The sequence below is a fragment of the Opisthocomus hoazin genome, chromosome 7 (genome assembly GCF_030867145.1).
Source record: "Opisthocomus hoazin isolate bOpiHoa1 chromosome 7, bOpiHoa1.hap1, whole genome shotgun sequence".
Lineage (NCBI taxonomy): Eukaryota > Metazoa > Chordata > Aves > Opisthocomiformes > Opisthocomidae > Opisthocomus > Opisthocomus hoazin.
In genome coordinates this window covers 18,393,865-18,399,983 of record NC_134420.1, presented here as the reverse complement: position 1 = coordinate 18,399,983, position 6,119 = coordinate 18,393,865, and positions in this window count along the sequence as shown.

Below are 6,119 nucleotides of genomic sequence, written 5' to 3'. Positions count from 1 at the left end.
CAAGCAGTGATGGAAAGACAGGAAATAGGAAAAAAAAAAACAAAACAGAGAACAGATATTTAAAGCTCTTGGAAGCCTGAGAAAAAGACCAGGTAATGCATGAAGGGGGTGGAAATAAAGGAATTAGTGATTTAAGGCAAGGAGGGTAGGTATCTGGAGAGGCTGTCAGGAGTTAAAGATGCTGTAAGGTTAAAGTAGTAGTAAGCGTGGAGATTAAAGGAGAAAAGGGCTGCAAGTGATCATTGTGGTTAATATTTGTTTCTCTTGTTTTGTTCTCTTCTACCAACCCAGGACTCCTGTTCTCTCTCTCACACACGCACACACACATTCTTGTGTTGCAGCTAGGTGGAGTAAATCAGAAGTCATGTCACATACCTGGCTCATGAACTTCAGGTGTGAAGTGTCATGGAACAAGATGCGATGGAAAATAAGAGAATGAGAACGAGAAACCTGTTATTTCACACACCAAAAAAGCTTTTGAGCCAAGAGGGAGGAGGGGCAGAGAGGAAAAGGGGAGAGGAGGACAAAGTTATGAAGTAAACCTGAGGTAAAATAAATTAATTACTTCTGAAATAGCATATAAACAGAAGCCACAGGAGAGGAAAGGAATTCAGTCAGGTGAAACAGGCAGATTTATGAAAATATGCAGTGCTTAAAAAACAAATTACAAGCATTAAATGACATAAAGCACATCCTGACAGCACAGTGTACCAAGGTTTACCTTGATTTGAAATATGCACATGAACATGGTCAGCAGTCTCAAAGCACTATTAGATTTGTCCTTTTCTACAGCAGTATTTCAGTCATTTGAAATAAACACACCGTGGTTCAGAAACCTACTGAAATACCTGCTGTAACTCATCATCAACTTTCAGCTAACTGCTGAAGAAGCTCAGTTCTCTTTTGTAGATCTACGGCTGTCTAAATCTACTGCTGTCCTTCACATCCCTTTGCAATGCATAATTACAAACGGATTACTTCATAGGAAGAAAAGATGCATTAAAAGTCTGCGCAGGTCTACATTTCATTCTTCTGCTTTTTTGGCAAAGCAAGAATAGATCAGCAATGCAGATTTGCAGGGCAGATTTTGCTTTTCAGCTGTAAACACACCACTGAATATTTTGTAAAGCAGGCACAAAAATAATGCAAAATCTCACAGTATTTATATACCCTGCGTACAATCAATGGGTCTAATTTTGCTCCGAGATTTGAAACAAAGCTTTCACTATAGGAAGAAACATTCATTCTCCTGTCACAGTGCAGAATTAAGCCCATTCCACAAGGGCACTATTTGCTGAGCTACTCTTCCACGATAGTATATGTGTTGCCCTAGTTTTTAGTAAAATTTTCATGCAACAGGTTAAGTTTCCTCGTCCTTACTGCTGATTACACTTTACTGAGAAAAAAAACAATATTAAACTAAAAAAAACAACAACCCCAAAGGCACGCAAGTTACAAGCTATCATTGACAGATAGGCTGTTATCTCCTGTCACCTTGTATTCGCTTCCCAACGCACAGTGTCCCAGCAGACAGACACTGAGGAGTTTAGAAGTTAAATCACATACCTGGAGGGGGGGCTTCATTTAGTAGGAAGTGTCAGGGGAAAAACATAGGAAAGGAAGATAAAAGAATTAGAAAGAAGTTATTCAGGAAGGGATCACCTCAAAGTTCGGTAAGATCAGGTTGAAGGAGTATCATTTGCAGAGCAGGTTATAGGGACAGGGTGTTAATAAGAGTGGAAAAGGAGAGTAATTACAGTGAGGTGTAAAGTAGACAGGGAGGGGATGCCATAGAAATGAAAAATAAAACGAATTTGAATGTTGATGAATTGCAACAGTTTAAATCATGCAAATATATTAACAGTGGGCAACTGTAGTAACACTGGTGACCCTTAAATTTGAAAGAAAATGTACCCAAGGAGAGAGTTTTACCAGTGTGCAGTGTAAGCTATGTTTCAGCTACGCACATGGCCTTTGAGCTATCAGAAATGTTATTACATTTTTCATGCAACAGTTAGCTCATATCCTCATTATTATGCATCACAGGGCAGAGGAAATTATTACTGGTGGAAGGTGTAAGGAAGGTGCAAGTTACAGTTTATCATTAATATTTGATTTTTATCTGTTTTCTTCCACCATCTTTGAATTCCTGAGTATAATATTAGAGTTACTGGTATCATTTTGCATCAGAAATCATAATTTCAATTAAATTTCAGTATTTCAAAACTCATGTAGATTTAGCTAAGATTTTGGTTAAAAAATGAAACAGTGTCACAACCATAAAAGGTTGCAAAGTTATTAACATCTCTAGAACAAAACCTTTCCATAATTTTCCTTGTGACAACCTCTCATTTCAGATTTCTTCTTGCATTATGCTATATATACTCCATATTCTCCACAAAGTCAATGCTTCAGAAGCATCTAAAATAGATTTTTGCCTTCAAAATTTGGAAATCTTCCATAGTGGAAAGAGGAAAAAAATTAAGATGTTGGAACAAAATGTTTTTTTCAAATAAATAAAAAAGAATAATTTTCACTTCTATTTTCACTTATAAGTCAAACAAGGCTTTCCTCCTTTTTTGTTTGTTTGAAAAGTTTTCATTTTGTCCCAGTTCAGAACTTGTCCCAGTTGTGAAATTGCCAAGCGCACTGACTTTCCAGCACACAATAACCCTTCAGATTGACGCAGAGGAATTCAGAAGTCACATACCTGGTTCATGGACTTCTTTAAGAGGGAAGTAGCAGGGAAGGAGATGCAAAGAAATATAAGAGAATTAGAGCAAGAAACAGAGGATGATTAAAAAAAGAAACCTTACACTTTTTTAGCCAGGGTGGAGGGGTTAAAGGGATAAAACCCGTTAATAAGATTAAAGGAGAAATAGAGGGTACATATGGATGTCAGTCAGACAATCATGGGAGAGGAAGGACAGGGGGTATTGAGAGACAGAAGATGCAGGTGACTAACAGACATAATCAATGTTATAAATCAAGTGCCAGTTGGTTGACAAAAAGATGTACTTGTTTCTAAATGAAGTCCGTTACCTGTAGGTTGGAATGTGCGAAAAGGGTATAGACAACCTGTGCTTATTCATGTGCATAGAAATCCCAGCCTCTGCGGAAATCAATGGGCTCGGAGGAGCTGGCATTGATTTCCTTAGTGCCCAGGATTTCACCACTGGTGTGTAGGACCGCACACCGATGTGGGAAGGTAAGCACGAGCACGTTACTGCTGTCTGACCTGCAGGATAAGTTGTCCAATGAAAACCTAGCTGGACATGCGGAGAAGGGGTGCAGAAGGGCGACTGCAAGGTACATGGGCTTGGGCTGGCGGGCTGATGCTTTAATAAGTATGACCTACTATTTTGCTAGTCACACAGACCGTCTTACCAGATCTGGACTTTAATTCACATTATAAAATCAAGCAAAAATGCAACCATGCTACCCTCGTTTTTGCATAATGCATATTAACCCAGAAAAATACTAACAGTTTTGGAAAAAGCATGCAACTACATCTTTTCTCTGAATTGGCATTTTCTGCAAATACGCTGCAACCAAAACGATGCTTGGACAGGAGGAAGAGGTGCACAGGACCTGAGGGACGTGGCATTGCCACAGGGCACAGCTGTCCCACCTCCAGCCCCAGAGCCCAGCAGAGAGGAAATGCTCTTGGGAACACTATCCCCGTACCAACTGGTATCTGTACCAATAGCCTGGTTAGAGACATCGGAGTGCTGCGGAATATTAAGCAATGCCCAGCCTGCGCTTCAGGCATTGTTTTCAAAACAGCGGTTAGTACATATTACTCATTATATTTTATATATTTTATATTATAAATTATAATATTCTTATTTTTAAGATTATCACTTATCCTACAAGAGCGAAGCAGCCGTCAGCAAGCGTGTGGAGGATATTTTTGCATCCTCTCCTCTTCAACCACCTCCAGAATTCCTGCATGCGTTACCGCTTCGGACAGAAACAGAGGAATTTGCAGGTCATGGCACATACCTTCCTCATGAGCTTTAGCAGGTGGGAAGAGTCACAGAGCAAAATGCAAAGGAAGATGAGAGCGTTAGAAACATCAGCACAACTTTTCACTTGTACAAAACGGAGAGGGAGGGAAAGCCCGAGAATATCTTGCAAGGAAATAAAATGAATATGGATATGAAAAGCACTACTGGAAGTAAGGGTACAAATGGTCTGAGACATTAAACATAAAGCTGATTTTAGTGGCCTTATCAGATGACTTTTGTCTTTATGCACATTCTGCAGTCCTGCATAAAGCCTGGAGCATCCTGCCATTTCACAACCCTGATGCTCGCCCAAACCAAGAAGCCCAGTAGGTTTTCAGTGGCACGTGGCTGCACGTACTACTGTGACACAGTGGTCTAGAAACAACATTGCATGAAGACAATCATCTCTAATCATTTGCAAAGCTACAGCATCAAACACACTACTTCATACAACTGGGTTTAAGCTGAAAAAAGGGTATGTGGAAAGGCTGTCATAAGAACGTCTGCCCAGTGAAGGAGGGCAAATCCTCCCTGCAGCTGCAGTGCTGGCAGCTGCTGTAGCAGCAGAGCAATCATGGGCACAACTGCACATCGTCCAGAGACCCGACCCACCCCGAATGGTTCGAAATAAGCCTCCCAGGGAGACCAAACCAGTCTCAGAGTGAAGGCTTTTCATCCTTTTAAGAGGTTTACATTTCCCAGCAGTTTTCATGCTTTTTTTTTGATGCAACAATTACCACATAGCATCGCCAGTGCATTCAATGTCAAGACAAAACATGAAGGAAGAGAGTACAAAAAACAGAATGGTGGCAAGTTTTGTTCTATATTAATATGGCTGTTTCTAACTCCTCTTTCGTTTTACCGTCTTATGGCTTACTGGCTAAACCAGAGCTTACTCTGAAAGACCAGAATTCAGGAGTCACGTCACATACCTTCCTCGTGAGCTTCTTTAGGTGGGAAGTGCCACAGGACAGGATGCAAAGGAACATTAGGAGAAACACGTTATTACATGGGCTGATATTACACAGGCTGAAAACTCTGTTAAGCCAGAGGAAAAAGTTTTATCTTTGCAAAGGATGCACTAATGGCCACGAGGGGAAGGAATCTGAGGCACGTTTGGCTGGGAAACATCTTCACCATGTGAAGGGACGAGACAAAAACATACAAGAGAGGGAAAATCTCATGGTAAGCTCAAATAATACATGCTGAAATTTCTCCCTAATTCCAGCTTTTAGAGGAAGAACCTCCTGCCATTGCCCGGATAGATTTTATGGCAAGCTCTGCACACGGCAGGAGGGGCAGAGAGGCTCGGTTACCAGAGATCCAATGTCTGTTGGACCTTGCACCAAGACCATTCCCGTGTGTCAGCCTGCGGCAAAGCCAATCACGGAGGAGAGGTGGAAAGCAAAGACAACAGAATGCAATAAGGCAAAGTAACTGGGTCCTGCTCCTCTTGCACCACCCTTGAATCCATCCCCACCGCCAAGGAGACAGCGGGGAGCAATTTGTAAGACGATGGCACATACCTGCTTCGTGAGCTTTGTCAGGTGGGACGTGGCGGGGAGCAAGATCAATGAGATGGAAAACGAGAACAGTTAGACTAAAGAGTGTGTGAATGCAACAGGGAGATCTAAAAAAACACAGGGGGTATGAAATGGAGAAACAGAGGAGGAGACGAAAAGGAGACAGGCAACCAAAGCACGCACAGGTACAAGAAATGTAAAACCTTCAGGACCTGGATGCTCTAAAAACTCCGCAAACCCCTCAAAGTGGGGCTCCCACAGCATTATAAGCAGGTTTACCCCTGTTTGAAATGTGCCTATCGCACAAAGCTTTGCAAACATGGAACCAACACACCCTTTGGCCCCTCATACCCGGAGCACCACATCCCAAGCCTCTCAAGTGCAAAGGGTGGGTTTCTGTTCCAGCCCCTCTTCTGCCCTGCCTGCCCCACCTTGCAAATGCTGCGTGCAATGGGGCGAGCCAGCCGGGGTTACTTGCCAGCATCTACATAGATATCATTAATTAGATCTGCATTCTGCAGTATTGTTACTTATATTATATATAATATGATATATTATAGTCTATAAGCTTATAATATATACAATA